Source organism: Peromyscus eremicus, chromosome 16_21 (genome assembly GCF_949786415.1).
Source record: "Peromyscus eremicus chromosome 16_21, PerEre_H2_v1, whole genome shotgun sequence".
NCBI classification, from domain to species: Eukaryota; Metazoa; Chordata; class Mammalia; order Rodentia; family Cricetidae; genus Peromyscus; species Peromyscus eremicus.
The window spans coordinates 43,940,653-43,958,538 of NC_081432.1; the positions used below are offsets into that span (position 1 = coordinate 43,940,653).

General features: G+C 35.7%; 1 pseudogene; it reads right to left on the bottom strand.

The window, feature by feature from the left end:
* Positions 1-440: 440 nt before the first annotated feature.
* On the bottom strand, positions 441-1,352 carry LOC131893895 (cyclin-dependent kinase 4-like; annotated as a pseudogene).
* Positions 1,353-17,886: the final 16,534 nt, after the last annotated feature.

Sequence of the window (17,886 nt, forward strand, 5' to 3'; positions counted from 1 at the left end):
CTCACCACTGTTCCTAGGAGTCTTAGCTGGAGTCGTCCTCGTGGATTCCTGGGAGTTTCCCTGGCACCAGGTTTCCCTCTAACCTCACAATGGCCCCCTCTATCAAGATATTTTTCTTTCTTTCTTTTTTTTTTAAGAAAAAAAAGGCTATATTTATTTGTCTTGTTTTGCTGTATAAAAAAGATCACAAATATAAATGAGGGAGGGAAGAAGACAGATATACACACCCTTTAGTGTAGAGAAATGGGAGGGCAAGCCTCATAAGGAGGAATGGGGAATGTCCTTTAAGGCTTAAAATATTCTCTGTAAAAAAAAAAAAAAAAAAAAAAAAAAAAAAAAAAAAAAAAAAGTGGAGGACTCTCCACAGCCACAGAGGAAGGCAGAGGTTGAGGTTCTTGCTGCTTGAAGTGTCTAGAGGTGAGGAATGGCGGCTGTTCTTCTCACTTTGGGTCACTCTCTTCCTTGTGTAGGTAAGAGTGCTGCAGGGCTCGGAAGGCAGAGATCTGCTTATGTGGGTTAAAAACCAGCATCTCCAGCAGCAGCTGCGCTCCAGATTTCTCCATCTCCGGCACCACTGAATGCACTGGCCGACGCCCTCTGAGGAAAAGGCTCCTTGGGGCAGAGACACTCTCGAAACCAGTCATCTTCTGGAGGCAAGCCAATGGGATCAAAGATTTTGCCCGATTGGTCAGCTTCAGAGTTTCCACAGAAGAGAAGCTTTCGACGAAACATCTCTGCAAAGATACAGCCCACGCTCCACATGTCCACAGGTGTTGCATATGTGGACTGCAGAAGAACCTCAGGAGCTCGGTACCAGAGTGTAACAACCACAGGTGTGAGGGCCATCTGGTAGCTGGAGATTCTGGTGAGACCAAAGTCAGATAGCTTGACTGTCCCATTACTGGTCACCAGAATGTTCTCCGATTTCAGATCTCGGTGAACAATGTAATTTGCATAAAGAAAATCTAGGCCGTTTAGAAACTGCTGCATCAGATCCTTGATAGTCTCAGCTGGAAAGCCTGGTGGGGGTGCTTTGTCCAAGTATGTCCTTAGGTCCTGGTCTGTATGCTTAAACACTAGGGTCACCTTGATGTCTCGGTCAGTTTGGGAAGTAGCACAGACATCCATTAGCTGTACAGCACTGGGATGCTCAAAGGCCTCCAACTTCCACAGTAAGGCCATCTCAGGAACTGTGCTGATGGGAAGGCCCCCTCCAGCTCCTCCTTCGTTAGGAACTCTCACACTCTTGAGGACCACAAAGTGGCCACTGTGGTTATTATCTCGGGGTTGTCCACTGTCCCATAGGCATCGACACCAATTTCAGCCCCTGGTTCGTATCAAGAAGTAGCCATGCTCGGAGCAGGAGATATCCTCATGTCCAGCCAAGAGCTGCCAGGGTGCCCCTTTCTCTGGGCCCAGGAGCCAATTACTGCGGCCCCATACACCAGGGATCAGTCCCTGGCAGCTGGACGCTACGGGCCAGACCTTTACACACAGGCCTCGAGCTAGAGAGGGCTTCAAGATATTTTTCATTGTTCCCCCTCTCCATCCTTTCTCCAACCAGAACATCCCAACTCCTCATATTCCTATCCCCCATATCCTCCTCTCTACCCTGAACTTGCGGGAGCTCACAGATGGAATCTAGACTGATAGCTAGGGAGCCTGCATAGACCGGACCTAAGCCCTCTGCATGTGGTGACAGTTGTGTAGCTTGCTCTATTTGTGGGGACCCTAGCAATGGGACCAGGATCTATCCCTGGTGCATGAGCTAGCTTTTTGAAACCTCTTCTCTATAGTGGGATGCCTTGCTCAGCCTTGATCGAGGGAGGAGGATCTTGGTCCTGCCTCAACTTGATATACCATGCTGCTGACTCCCATGGGAGGCCTTACTCTTTCTGAGGAGTGGATGGGAGCAGGGTAGAAATGTGATGGGAGAAGGGAACAGCAGGAGAGGAGTGAGGGGAAACTGTGGTTAGTATGTAAAATAAATAAAAAATAGTAAAAGTGAAAAACAAAAACAAAAACAAAAGAATCCTTTTTTGATGAGAGGTTTCAGAACAGAGTCAAAAGAATGATGCATGGTGGACAATGCCTTGGGAAACTGAGCGAGGCTCCAGGAAAAAAGGCAGAGGGCCTTTTCCCACAGGTGCATTCTGTTCCCTGCATTGTTCTTGGACGTGAATCATGCCGCCTGTGTTAAATATTTGCATTCAATTTATAAGACATGTTTATTCTTGTTCAATGTCAGAATATAGCTATAGAACTCAGTCTGGTCAAAGTACCCAGAATATGAGTATGGCCTCCTGCTTTATTTTCATGCTTTCTCAGATATAATCTATAGTACATACCAGGAAATTGTGCTCAACTTAACTGAACTGACATTCACAGTTCTCAGATGTATAACTGGAACCACAGAGAGCTTTAACATGTTTATTAACACTAGACTCCTACAACATTTTATGAAACAATTGAATTCTATGAGACAACTTATAGCTAATTCTAACAAGTCCTTTTCAATAGGATTTACTGTTAATATATAATTAATAGCTACTTGAATAATACACATTTCTATAATAAATAGTGGATTGGAACAAAAATATCCATGAAATAAGCAAAATATTGATGTGACTCCAGGACAACAAATAAATCTAAGAAAAATTAACTCCTTTAGGGGAAAGCAAAGATATAATGAACTGTGATATACACTATCCATCTCAAACCCTTTGTAAAAAGCTACTTTTTACCTAACTGCTGCTAAGTCCAACCATGAAATTCATGTTTCTCTTTTCTTTATATTACTGAAAAAATTATTGTCTTTCTATGTGCCTCCTCACATTTTTTAGCTGGAATCTATTTTCACAGGAAAGCTTGAACATTTTCTGAGAATTAATGGTTTTGAATGAGGATTATGTATCTCTGTATCATACTGGATGGCCAGTTACACATCTACTTACTCTGTATTTTCTTACAACTTTATAATGCTGTATCCTCTGCATCCCCTCTATAGAGGAATGGGGTTTAGATGGATCAACCATCATTTGCCCTATGTCTCATCTGGTAACTCTGCATTATTATTCAAACATAAGAAACATGCTATTGGATTTATTTTTCTTTATACTTAATTTTAATGGTGTTTTTCACTGCAGAGAATCACTCCAGTTGTCTCTGTTGTTTATGTCTATATGGAAGATTAATTTATTACCAAATATTCTTCTTTACTTCATATCCTGCTTTGACTTCATTGCACTGTCATTATCTGCCTACTACAACATGTACTGACAGAGAACTCATGGAGGTCCTATTCTATATCACTACAAACAGTGATGCATGAATTCCAAAACGAATTATTCCTGAAGGCTCCGTTAAAATCAATGAAGGTCAGTCCACTCTGCCTTCTGCTAACTCACATGTTAGACCTGTTGACTTGTCATGGAGAGTGTTTGAAAACAGATGTTAGGAGCATACAAGAGTTTAGATGCAAGTAAAAGCTATAATGAAAATTAATGGTTTTATAAAGTCATCTAAAGGTGGCAAAGCATGTCTCACCTTTTATTCCCATCACTGCTGTCTTTAGACTGTCAATACAAATACACAGCTTTCACATGAAAGGAAATAAGTGTTTATTCTGTCACCAAATTTAAAAGACAATGGCCTGGGGAGACAGATTCAGGTTACCCCAAATGTCATATGTCATTGTAGAATAAAGAAGATCATCAATCAGCACAAGTTTAAAATACAATGGTTGGTACATCAGAGAGATAAAGTAAGACAAGCAAAGCTTTGCTCAGGTGATCTGATGGCATTCTTAACTTTGGAGTTGATGAAAACTAGGAGTCTGCTAAGCTCATAAATGCCAAAAGGTTTTTATCTATTAGTCATGTGATCTTAATTCAGACGTGGAAGTGTTGATGGAATGGATTATTAGAGGACTAAAGCTAGCCCAAGTTATAGTATGAAGCCTCTGAACCCACAACAATCCAACCCCTGTTGCCGTATCACTGGTTCCAACCAGTCAATCAGTCTTTGCAGACAAAGCTTATTTCCAGGACTTCTCCCTGACAAGAGTAATGCTTTGCTCTTATTTCTAGAAGTATTGCAGAAAAGCCTCAGAAGTGATGTGATTTCTAGTATTTATTAGAAAACAGAACAGTATGTACTCAGCACAAAGCACTAGTTTTTGGACACTAAGACCAGAAAGCAATGTGGCTAGAATACCCTCTTAGAAAGTATATAATTACATTACGTATGAAATTCTTGCATATGATACAGGAAGAGTTTCAATACTGGTGTTCATCAAAATTTCCACCAGAATAAATTGTTTCATATACAAAAATTCCAAGCAACGGACATTTTCTTAGTTATATTTCAGGTGTATGGGCATTTTACTTACATGTATTTCTGTGCACCATGTCCATGTCTGTGCCTGTGGGAGCCAGAAAAAAACTACTGGATCCCCTGGCACTAGTTACAGAAGGATTAGAGCTGTTATGTGGGTGATAGGAATTGAACTCTGGTATTCTTGCAGAAGACCCAGTATTCTTAACCACTCAACAACTTCTCCAGCTCAAGTCAGAGACTTTTTGAAGGAATTGGGACCATTTTCTACTGAACCTTGTTTAGAAGTAGACCATACAATATGGGAGAAATGGAAAGGTTTAGATCCCAAATCCCACCCATAAGTTCTTTCCTATCGCTAAGTCTAACTTTTGGGAACTGTTGATTGGAATTAATGTTTTACACTCTCATAACTACTAAGTATTGACGGAGCCCTTCCTTTGTTTTCACGGTGTAAATAGCAACCCCATGCTTCCAAATATAATAGAATCTATACAAATACTTAAGATGTTATAGTTTTGGGAAATTAGGAAGTGTGTTGTCAAAAGCAGAAGCACTTAGCCAGAAAAGGTGAGCAGAAAATGAGTAAATCACTCAGGGTAATACCAGTGAGGACAGTGCTAAGGCCTCAGCCTGGAAGCTGGAAGAAGCAGAGGAAGGGGTAGTGAACTCATATGACATAAGTGTCTGCTCTCTGACCTTCCCCAAAAGAAAAGCAATCTTTCTTAGTTTTCAAAGAGGAAGAGATAGTGTGGGTGCATCCAGATACCCATGAGATTGAGTCTCCCGTCCCCCAACAGGAAAAGGAACTAGGGTGCTAGCTCTCTTAAAGATGTTTGAGAAAGATTGGCTTTATAAAACTAAACAGAGGATTTGTAAATATGTACATATCAAATAGACAAAATACCAAGCTTTAGATTTTGGGATGAAGTGGCACAAGGTAAAGAAGGTTTTGTCCTTAGTCTATTTGATTAAAACAGAAGAGAGACACGAAGAAATCAGTCTAAAGTTTAATCAAGATAAGCAAAGTCTTAAGGCTGTGGAATGATAAGTAAAGCACTCAGTCAGAATCTTAAAGTCCTTGTGTTCCCAAATTATTGAAAAATACTGAAATGCCCATTGAGCTTCTGAAGAAGATACTTTTCTGACTTTTTGATGAAATCTTGGAATGTAGATCACCTTCCACTCAGGGAAGAGTCCAAAAGGGGCTCTGCGTTCCCTCGTTCTCCTCTTCCTCATCACCTTGAATCCTACACCATTACCAGCTCACCGTTCCGAAAGAAGAGTCTCACAAAATTTGTAACAATGTCAGCCATCATGTGTGCCTCACCCTCCTTTGTATTTCCAAAGCTGATTTATTAATGAGAACAGGAGACAGATCCTCTCAGACATCAAAATAATTTCAAAAGATGCCTACATGGGAGCCACTTCAACACTATGCTTTACAAATTTGACACATTGATTTTTGTAATTTATGCATATCTTGACTTTTACATTATATATCACTCTTGCAAATACACACTTCCTCCTGAGATTCATCTTTAATCCCATAGTGAAAATGACTGTCCAATCCAAGGTGAAATGTCAATAACATTGTTACTTTCATAAAAACTTGCCCTCACCCTCTGAGGTAAAAATTATAGATGAAGATTTCCTTAACCTCTGTAATAGCTCCCAGCAACCTGTGGACTATGAAATTCCACAGGACACAAGGCCTTTCTACTCATATCTGACTGTAATTTGCAGCTGTTCCTTGGACAAACTCTACCAATGACACTGCCCCCTTTACCCAGCTCTGGTAACTGGGTGTTAAAATTTTCCAAATAACTAGAACAGAGTATCTTGTAGTATGATTTACAGCAAAATGATTAACAATTGGAGATAAATGATAGACTAATTATACTGATTTGATCAGTACATAAGAAACACATATGTAACATCTTCCCATTTTATCCCATTCATTTGTATAATTTCTATTTATTGATTTTTTTTTAAAAAGGAAAATCTCATAGAGGCATCTACAAGAACAATCTCTTTGTGACTTTAATGTCTGACTGAAGTCATGCCAGGCAACCCTGGCCTAGTTCCTTCTGATAGAATAAGTCACAGTGACCTCTTATAGTATTTATGTCTTCCATAACAGTCATTCCTACTTTTTTCTTTAAATTAAAAGTGAAGGCTTGTGAAAAGAAAAATCACCAAATTTGTATCCATGGCAGTTAGATCAGCTATGCTGACATACATTTCCAAGTCCAGAAAATATTTGTTAAAAGAATGTAAAGTTCATGGTGGTTGAATGCTCGCATATGGCAAAGGTATTGTATCTTCAAGGCAGGTGCTTATTTTCAATGCAGTTCAGGACAAATCAGTAGCAAAACACTAAAATTCCAGGTGATATAAGGAACACTGGAAAGGTTAGTGGGAACAGGATGTGTGATTGACTCTTTTCAATTTCAGATTATGTTCCACATGATTTGAGGGCAATAAACTTCATTTAACTTGTACATATACATGATTTTACAGCTTTCTGTGCCAAAAGGTAGATGGAATTTAGATGAAATTTCAATTTGAATCAGTGAGCTGTAAAGTCTCCCTTATTTGACAAATAAATTATTAAGCATAACTGGTTTGAATATGTTCAATCTTATGATATTCATGCATTCATTACATTTCTGGATTTTTGGATAAGCAAACATAATAATCAAGCCTCATGTATCTCATTATTATGTAAATATCTAAGATTCAAAGCAACGATGTGCACAAGGTACAGATATTTACTGTCCAGTTCTTAATGTTACAGATCTGTCATCTTTCCCATCTTCATATTCTCCAGCAGGGTAGTTCCTGTTTTACATTGATGAACCTACATTTACTAACACTACATCTAATTTTTAAATGCTATACATCATACATATTTTAAAATACATGTGAACATTAATTTTTAGATGAAGTAAAAATGTCTTTATACTTCCCAATCTCATTTATATTCTACATCAGGGCACATGTATTTAAATTCAGTTTTCAGGTCATATGTCTCCAGTTGCTCGCATGGTACACTCCATTGTCCATGATCATAGGATTCTCATCATGGCATTCATAGTATAGAAATAATCCAGTTATCAGAAAATGAATCAAGAATGTGAGAATCAGCCGGGTGGTGGTGGCCCATGCCTTTAATTTCATTACTCGGGAGGCAGAGGCAGGCGGACCTCTGTGAGTTCATGCTCAGCTTGGGCTACAGAGTAAGTTCCAGGAAAGGGCCAAAGCTACACAGAGAAACTTTGTCTTAAAAAAAAAATCTCAAATACCCTGTGATCTCTTCACTTGAAGTCTTTGATTTCTTCATAACCTGTAGCTTTTGTACTTGCCCCCTAAATCTTGAAGTTTCCTTATTTTTCAGTCTTTGAATTTTGCTGTTTTTATTTTCAGTCTTTTACTCGAATATTTGTTTTCCACTCATTGTTGATTAATTAGGTTATTGAGACCCATGGTTGACTGATGTAAACCTCAATCACACTCTAACCTCTACTTGGCACTGATGCAGAGTCACATTCCACCCCTTGAACATCAGTTGCCTTATCACATGGATATCTGTTAAATCTTCCATATTCCACAAATGCTAGATCAATAATTCTGTAAGCACCCTTACCTTAATTCTTCCTCGTTGACTGTGGTCAGTTTCAAAACCTGAGTTATTCTTCATCCTTTTTTCCTCACAAATGATATATCATCAAGTTCTGGTAACTTTACCTCTAAAAATATCCTAATCACATCTATTTCTATTTTCATTATTAATAAACCCATCAGTCAGAATGATTTCTCTTCTAAATGAAGAAAAATGGTTATTTTAAATAGCCCTCCTATACCATATTTTACAATAGCACACACCACATCCAGAATGATTTTTAAGAAGATAACAAAATTAGGGTTTACACATTATTCTGACAGTATTTTAAACACTATCCAAATTTCAGTGTCTCTTTGCAGCAATTTATATCATAAGTTTCACTGTTCCATTCCTGCTCATATAGTTTCCTTGCTCAAGAAACTTGAGATGCTTAATTCACAAAATAGTATTTGTCTACAGTTCTTATTAGAAATTCTCAATCCCCAGAAAGACGTTTTCACTAGTAATTGCTTCTTAGCAAGATTTAGTTATAAATAAATGTCCTCAAAGAGATTCATCCAATAACTTTGCAAACATCATCATGAAAATATTTTGCTTTATATAACTTTTACACTATATATACATAAATATTTTTCTCCCTTTTTCTGTATTCAGTTTTCATATTCCCGGAAAATTAACTGCATAAAAGCAGAAATTTTGTACCAAAATTAAAAAAAAAATCTCAGGGGTAGAACAAAAGCCCATTGTGAGACCTTAGATTCAATTCCCAGTACTAAAGGAAGAGCAAGTCTAGTTTTAAACACACGCACACACACATACACACACATACACACACTATATATATATAAATATACGTATGTATGTATATGATATACACTATGAAAATATTGTAACACACCCATCATTGTGCATTTTGAATTTATACTAATATAAGTATAAAAGGACCACAACACACAGCATTTTGTGTAGGAACTCTTCTTGAGTGAAGGTGAGAATTCATTACTGATTTAGGCAGAGATAGGAGACCTAGGTTAAACATAAGTTATGGGGAAAGAGTCTACCATTCCAAGTCGAAGCTCCTTCCCTCCCAGCTCAGACTCAAGAAGTAGCTGACAGGAAATTGGGGAACCTCTTCTCTAGACCTGTTTCCCCTTAAGCAGGAATTTTGCATGCTGAACCAGCACCTATTTAGAAAGATGAATTTACACAGAAAGCAGAACATAAAAGTTAAATCATCATAGGACCAGAAAATTGGTAATAATCTTACAACTATGATGTATTTTGTTGAGTAAAAATATTTACCTTACAGATTATAGGATGTTGATTGGCTTGTGCTGATTATACTTTTTTTAGTCTTAAATCATAGAATCTGCTTAAAATTCATCTGGGAAAGTAATAACTATAAATGAGAATGCATGAACTCAGATTCATAATGTTTACTTTTATGGTATTGTCAGGCAGTTATATGAAACCGTGGACTTGACAATTTGTCTATAAAGTTACGGTATTTTTAAAACAAACACAGGAATATATTGTATTTTTGTTTTTAGTTTTTTCCATTTTTTTTTGAGACAGGGTTTCTCTGTGTAGCTTTGGAGCCTATCCTGGAACTCACTCTGTAGACCAGGCTGGACTTGTACTCACAGAGGTCTTCTTGCCTCTGCCTCCCCAGTGCTGGGATTAAAGGAGTGCACCACTACCACCCAGCTTGTTTTATTTCTAAAATTCTTCTTTCTCTTGATTCTTTGTCTATCATCATTGCTCTAGTGCCTTATCCGACATCACCAGACTAAGATGATCACTTGAGGATATTACAAACAAATCATGAAATGATCACATTGTCTGTCTTTAGTTTAGTTCCAATGTATAATTTTATTTCACAGATTCTAATAATCTGTGTCTGTTTAATCAAAGTGGAGAAAGTGAAAGTTAAGTATACTCAAAAGGTGGTAAAAGATATTATTAATAAACTTAATTGGAACGAGGTCACTAGAAACTATCATTGACGCTTCTGGACTTGGGTGCAGGTCATTTTTAAGGTCCATGACTCTAAGTTTGATTAGTGCTAAGACATTCTTTTGTATCCATAGAGAATCTTTATACTCTAGAGTTGCAATAAAGTAATCTCTTTCCTAATTAGATGTTAACTGCTGTCACTTTCCAAATATGATTACATTTTTCAGAGTTGATAAAATGAAGGTAGAGAAATTATATAAGTTACTTAAAGCTATGAGCCACTTAAATTTGAGAAATTATCCTTGATTGCACTGTTAGCAATTTAGAACTGATTTTCAGGTCATGAACAATTGGTAATAACAAGATTACTCCTGGTAATTATACACTTGCAGATTTCCTAATAGTCTATCAGGTGGAATGACAATATGGAAGCCCATTTTCCTATAATGCTTCATCTCAGAAATGAATGCTTTTTCTGTATAATGAAGCAGGAGTTTATTAGGCATGCCATCAGAGTTGAAAGGAAAAGTACAACAGATCTATTTCATGGTACAGTAGACTTTATATCAGAGAGTTCTTCAGAAAGGGGATATTAGATTTACAGAAATAATCTTGTTTCAGTTTTTAGTCAAAATTACAACGCATTCAAAAGACTGAGTACAAATTGATTCAGGCTTGAATTCATCAGGGAAGCTCTGTAAATTGGTTAGATTTTATGCTTTCAAATCAGTTCCTTTCTTAGAAGACACTTGCTAATCATACACTAATCCCATGCAGGGAAAGCATTTATTCATTTGCAAATAGTTACACATAGCACTATGAGGATACTGATGAGGCACTGTGCATGTAACAATTGGGAGATGGACTATGAAATATCTCCTTAACTGTGGAAGAATATTAAATGAGACTGGTCATTCCAATGTGATAAGCCATAATAGCCTGTAGGATTCTTATTCCTAATAGGGAAAGTTCATGGTCTATTTCCTAATTCTACTGTTAAACAATTTATGAAAATGGCTTTTTTATAAAAGAAAATGACAATTTATTTCCAAGAATTAAGATATCTACTTTTATCTTTTAAAAAATCTAATGATCCATGTCTGTAGAATCAGAATGGGAATATGAAAGATAAATATAATCAAGAATGGTAAATAGATATACATGGAGCATTAATTCAGTAGGAAATTTCAATATTTCAATTTCTTCTCTGATCTAAAGTATCCTATCAAGTTGCTTTTGAAATTATTTAGACTTTCTAGATACGTTGCAAATGTCAGAGATACAATAGTAGCCAGTTGACTCTTATTTCAGAAAAGGCAAAATGTGATGAAAAGAAGAAAATACCATAGAACATATAAAGCTTTACTTCAAGTAGAAATTGATCTTATTATTATTTAAGGTTTATAGTGTAGACAGATATGATTTAGGAACATGAATAAGTGTAGACAGATATGATTTAGGAACATGAATAAGGGATATTTAATGAGGTGACTTTTGATGAGTGACAGTTATTACATCTTACCACAAGGAAAGGGTGTTTTAATAGAAAGCAGCAGTAGACATGCCCATGTCACATAATGTCTCTATGACATGAAGCTGCCTAGCCACTGATAGGCAGATGCGTGAGTACAGAGATACAGGAAAGACTCCCTCCATGCAAAACTGGTACAGTTTTAATTTTTTTTTTTTCGAGACAGGGTTTCTCTGTGTAGTTTTGCGCCATTCCTGGAACTCGCTTTGGAGACCAGGCTGGCCTCGAACTCACAGAGATCCACCTGGCTCTGCCTCCCGAGTGCTGGGACTAAAGGCGTGCGCCGCCACCACCGCCCGGCCAGTTTTAAATTTTTTATTGCTATATATTTTTAAATAATTTTAGCTTCCAGTGTTATCTACATGTAGCAGAACTACATTTAGACTGTCAGTAATAATCACAGTTTGAATAAGGTGTGCAACCACTCATTTATACCATAGGATCTAAAGTGAACATCGTAAAAGAGTGGGCAGGAGGAATCAAAGGTCCTGCAAGTATAGACAAGGGGCGTAAAATCCCACCATTCTTGACAAAGACATAGTCAGTTTATATCACAGAATTACAGTGATTTTGATTACTTGTAGATCTATACAAGACAAACCCTGTCAAAATCAGTCAAAAATGGAGAGGGGCCCTTGGGATCCTATTGATGAATTATAGGTCACTGGTGGACTCAGAGAGAGGAAGCTATGATATTCAGTTGTGTAAACACTAGTGTACCCGCCAGACTCCAATGGTTCTACTCCCAAAGCCACACAAAGAACACTGTTCAACCAGGAAAATACAAACAAAAAAAAATTCATGAACGTATGAAACTGATTAATAGTGAAGAAGGAAGGAGATGAGTAATGGTTGGTAATAGAAATTTGAATGCATTAGATACATGTATGAAATTTTCAAAAATCAAATTTAATAACAAAAAAGCAACAGTTAAATCTGTCATATGCAAGGAAGTTACAAAGTGTCAAATTTGGGATACTCTTCTCAGTGTCTCATTCCTTCAGCATCCCTCCAGATTCATGTAAAACCCACTGTGTTTCTAACGCTTTTGGTAGCTGCTAACACTGTCGTCTGTAGTGTGAGCCTCAAATTTAGTCAGAAGGGGGTTGATTACCCCCAGAGCAGTCATACCGCTATCGCAACTGTGGTCTCATCTTCCTGGGAAGTTTGGAAGTGTACCTCAAAGAGTTCACAGATTGGGATTCTTGAATGTTTTGTGAGGACATTTACAGATCAGTAATGGTTTGATTTCTTGGTGACTTGCAACCCAAATGTGTTGTATCTTCAGCAATAGAGTCTTACTAACAATTACTGCTGGACAACCAAGTATAATAGCAATAACTTGGATTGTTTGGGGTGGGTGCTCAGGGTCTCCCCTGAGTAACAACACATAGGGAAGAAGTCCACTTCTGGCAATGGGATTTTCAGTTAATAACCTATAGCTCTTATGACAGATTTACCTACTTTTGGTTGGTGCCCCAGTTCAATCTCATTATTTTATTGAATCAAAACATAAATTATCTATCTATCTATCTATCTGTCTGTCTATCTACATATGTATGTAAGTACACACATATATACAGATAAATACACACACACACACACACACACACACACACACACACACACACACACACGAGACCATTAGGGCACTGCAGAAAAGGAGAAAAGTTAAGATGCAGCTTTGTGAAGTGAAGAAGTGATTAAGAGATGTTTACAAAATGACAACTTCTATGTACATATTACTGAACAGTGGACAAGGTAGAGTCAGTTTTCAGAAAGAATTATGGTTGGGTAATATGCTTCTCTCGGAATAAGTGGGTTAACAGCATTAAAAAGCAGAAGAAATGGTCAGAGATTGTTTCAATAACTAAAGGCACATGAGCTAAGAGTTCCACTATTTTCCTAAAGATGAAGTCAATGAGACAATAAGCCCACACAATACAATAGAAATGGTAATTGTGTATAATTATTCTAAAAAAAAAATCCCTGCCTAATAACATGTATATCATTTTCATTTTATGCTGCAGTACTCACCCAAACGTCTTATTATATTCAGTATATCTGAGAATTGAGAACATGGATCCTCAGACACTGTTTTAAATATTCATGAGGTTTTAAGACTCTAATTATTGTTCAGCAGAACTTCAAGTAACTAAATAACAAATGCTTGATGTACTTGTTCAAACAATTCAGTTTATTGATGATTTAACAAAACACAGGTTTGTAGTGAATTTACCATGTGTTAATCAATTTTATTTTTATTAGTAGCTTAATATAAAGTTTCTTCACATTTGGAAAACAGTAAATTTTTTTTAAAAAATGAAAATTCAATACAATCATTTAAAATTACTTTTTTATATTATAAAATCCAATGCATTATAATATGTGTTATAGATTTATATTTAAAATATTCCAATAATCCAATAGATATGCAAAACTTACTGACCATCTCTGAAAATATAAAAATTATTCCAATATTGAGTGTTATGTCAGCTTTGTCTTAGTTCAAAGGTTTCTTTCTATAGAAAATGCATGATCCTAGTCAATACATCTAAAATATATTTTTGAAGTACATTGAAAAATAAAATGATTTTTTTTCAGATTCTAATATTTCTGAAAAGATTCTACTGACTCTTGGACTATAGTGAACAAGTCAGTTCTAATCTCAGGTGAGCTGGATATTTCATTTGAAAGGAAAATACATTTGATAGGCCCCAAATGTATAAATATCTTATTATTTACCTGGCCAGCAAATATAGTGAAATCCTATACTTCAATTTTTACAAGGCCTGGAAGAACATCTATCAATGTCAACTGCAGTTTGTATCTGACAGAAAAGAAAACCAAGTATTAAACTGGTAAACCAAGTCGAATTTGACCAAAAGCAAGTTAATTTACAGTCCAGATGAAAAATACATAATTCAATGGTAAGATATTTATAACACTAAAATTTGCTTTCGTTAGGCAGTTTTAAAGGTACAGGTAATAAATAGTAAATGCTATTAATACAAATTAAATGCACCAAAGAAAAAATGTCTATAACATTTGAAATAAATTTAGTTTATCTTATTATTCTTCTATTGTCATGTTTTAAGCACTCATTTTTTCTTGGTTCTTAATACTTGGAAATATGATTGAATTTAAATATTTCAAATATATTACATATGTATTAAGTATCTTTTGAAAATATCAAATACTATGTGTCTTATACAGATTGACTAGATAAGAGTTAACACAAGCAATTAAGAAACTAATTTTATGTCTCATTAAGTTAGTTTATTTATACATCTATTGGCATACGCTATGAGTCTTATCATCCTGAAATATAGTAGAATTAAGTAGCATGTCTTTATTACAATCTGTATAAATGTAGTAACATTTAATCACAATGTACAATATAAAAACAATATTTGTGAATTATCTGATTCATCCTAAATAAAGTAAAAATTTAAAATTACTCTAAGGGAATGGGAGGGTTCTATTTTATTCAAAGTTTTATTAGTTGTATAAAATTTTAATATAATTTCAGAGAACTAAAGAAAAATCAACTTTAACAAATATTTGAGGCATGATTATCATTGCCTATGTAATAATCTCACTATATTTCATCAGTAAAAAAGATTAAAAACTAGCCCAATCCTTTATAGAAACCAGAGAATCGGTTTTTTTCTTTAATCATGCTTTGAAACATTTGTAGATATTTGTCATCATTAGGATTTTGGAGATGGAAATCTTGAGATATGGACAACTAAAATTTTATTATTATATCTAGCTTTAGTTACTGTTTTATTTTTGAGAAGAGACACCATGACTAATGTAACTTAGAAAAAAGAAAGCATTTAATTTTTCCTTACAGTTTCAGAGGATGAGTCTGTGAATATCATTGTCAGAAGAATTGCAGCAGGTAGACATGGCTTCGGGGTAGTAGCTGAGAGCTTACATAGGCATTAGGCAATAAGACCAGGAACGAACCTGGTATGGGATTTTGAAACCTCAGTGCCCATTCCCTGTGACACACCTTCTTCAACCATGCCACACCTCCTATTCCTTCCTACAGTCTACCAACTGGTAAAAAAACATTCAGATACATGAACCTATGGGGGCCATTGTCATTCAAACCACCCCATATATCTGTAAGGTAATAACATTAGGATTACTGTTGTTATTATTTTTATTTTGTGAATACTGAACATGAGTGAATGTTCTTCATGGTTACTACTACTTGTAAGCATGAGGGGATCTAAACACACCTGGAAAATGGGATACTTGAAAAGGCTTTTAGATTTACCTTCAACTGTGTTAATTCAAGTGGAAAGCATATCCGTTGCCGTTGCGGGTTTCGCCAATCTTTGACTGAGATCCTGAACTGTATAAAATGGAGGAACAGAGCTGAAAAACAGCATACATTCATTTTACCCATTTCTTGGGTATTGTTGCCCTGTGAACAAGTCCTTTATGATCCTGCTGTATTGATATCCCTACCATAATTGCACTGTTAGATTGTTTATCAAAGCAACTGGAAAAGATACCAGGACATCTCTGTTGTTGGTTGTTTTATATCTTACTTTCACTCTTAATCTATGGCTGGTTGTGTAGCTAGGTGGCTGGCCCCTAACATCCTCTTCTCCTTGTTCTCTTGCTTTTCTTCTTTTCCTCCCAGATTTCTCCTTCTATTTATTCTCTCTGCCATTCAGCTTTTTATTAGACCATCAGGTGTTTTAGACAGGCAAATAACACAGCTTCACAGTTAAACAAATGCAACATAGAAGAATATAAAATATTTTTGCATCATTAAACAAATGTTCCATCACATAAAAAATGTAATCCATCTTAAAATAATAATCTAAAACATATAGGCTTTACCCTATTAGAGTGAGCTGCTAATCTTTCTTTCATGGTGATGTATTTAGGAGACACTTGAGACTATTACAGGTATTAGGACTTAAGTATTATTAAGAAAAATATGAAGAGAAGCAGAACCTTTGACCCCATTGTAAATGTCAGACATTTCTAGAAACTACAAGACTTGGGTTTCCCAATCAAATAATTCATTCCCAGATATTCAGTGAACTCTTTAGAGTTCAGCACCAAGCCAGGAACAAAACTGAACTGAAAGTTAGGCATCAAGAAACAGAGGACTTCAATTAGATGGAAGAATTGAAGAATAGCCCATGGTCAACTGAAGTATAGAGATATGTAAAGTACTATGATCAGTGAGATGATGGCTCACCCCTATATCTGTCTAGAAAGCTAACGCCAGGCACAGATGCAGGTTCATGTTCCACATCATTCTTCTGGTGCTCTTCATATACAACTAACACAAGATGTATTAGTCAAGTATAAGTGTTTTCATTACCCATGATGATCAATAAGCAGTGAATAATATTAAACTATTGTGTGTATAGTTATGGTCTTAGTGGAAAGACATTCTATGAGGTGCACATGTTGTATAAGTACACATTTACAAGACAGCTGCCTGAATTATAATTCTCTTTGTATCAATGGGAAAGAGTCAAAGAGATTAAAAAATATTAAATCTATGTTAATCAATTATTTAAATTAGCCAACTAAACCAGTAAGATACAGAGGCAAATGATATTGGTCTTTATTAACATTTCATGTAATATGAAAAATAAGCTTACAAATAGATGCATTGTTTTTAATGCATAAAAATAAATGCATATTTTAAAACTGAAACATATTTTCTCAATTTTCTCTCAAAATAATTAAAATCAAAATTAATACCTGAGTTCTATTACAGAAGTTGGTGAACATATGCAAAAGCCTCCTCATTGGTAAAAATGGATCTGTTTCAATAGTGGTGAGAGATAACAATTTCTCATATCTACATCTTACCAAAAGTTATGAAATAATCCAAGTTAATTTCTTTCCCTTGTTTCAATTTTATATTCAAGTTTCCATAAAACTTTACACATATGTCAATATGTATTTAAGTAGATCAATATAGAATAACAAAACAATTCTTTGAAATCATTTTATTGTTGCTGGCATAAATGTATGCTCTTCTGTAGATGATTCTAGTTATTGTGTTTTTAGAACTAAACAAATGGTACTTGATATCCACAAATGAATAAAATATCTGTCAGAAAATTATGCCACTGGCTTCCTGTAAATAAGGCAGTTCTGTTCATTTCTAATTGATTGCGAGAGTGGCATTATTGAACCATAATTGATTTTCTCTTTCATATGTTGTGCAGCCCAGTGGTTGTTTTTAAGGGAATTTACTGTAAAAACAGCTACTTAATTTAATTTATGGAAACTAAGAAGCTTACTGTACTCTTGAAGCCACATATTTGCCAGCATATAGTGGACTTTGTGGTGAGATTTGAAATTTTATCTTTTTATTCATATGAGTGAGTTTACAATGGGGCCAGATAACACTTTTAAAACAGGAAGGATGCTGGAAGCATGA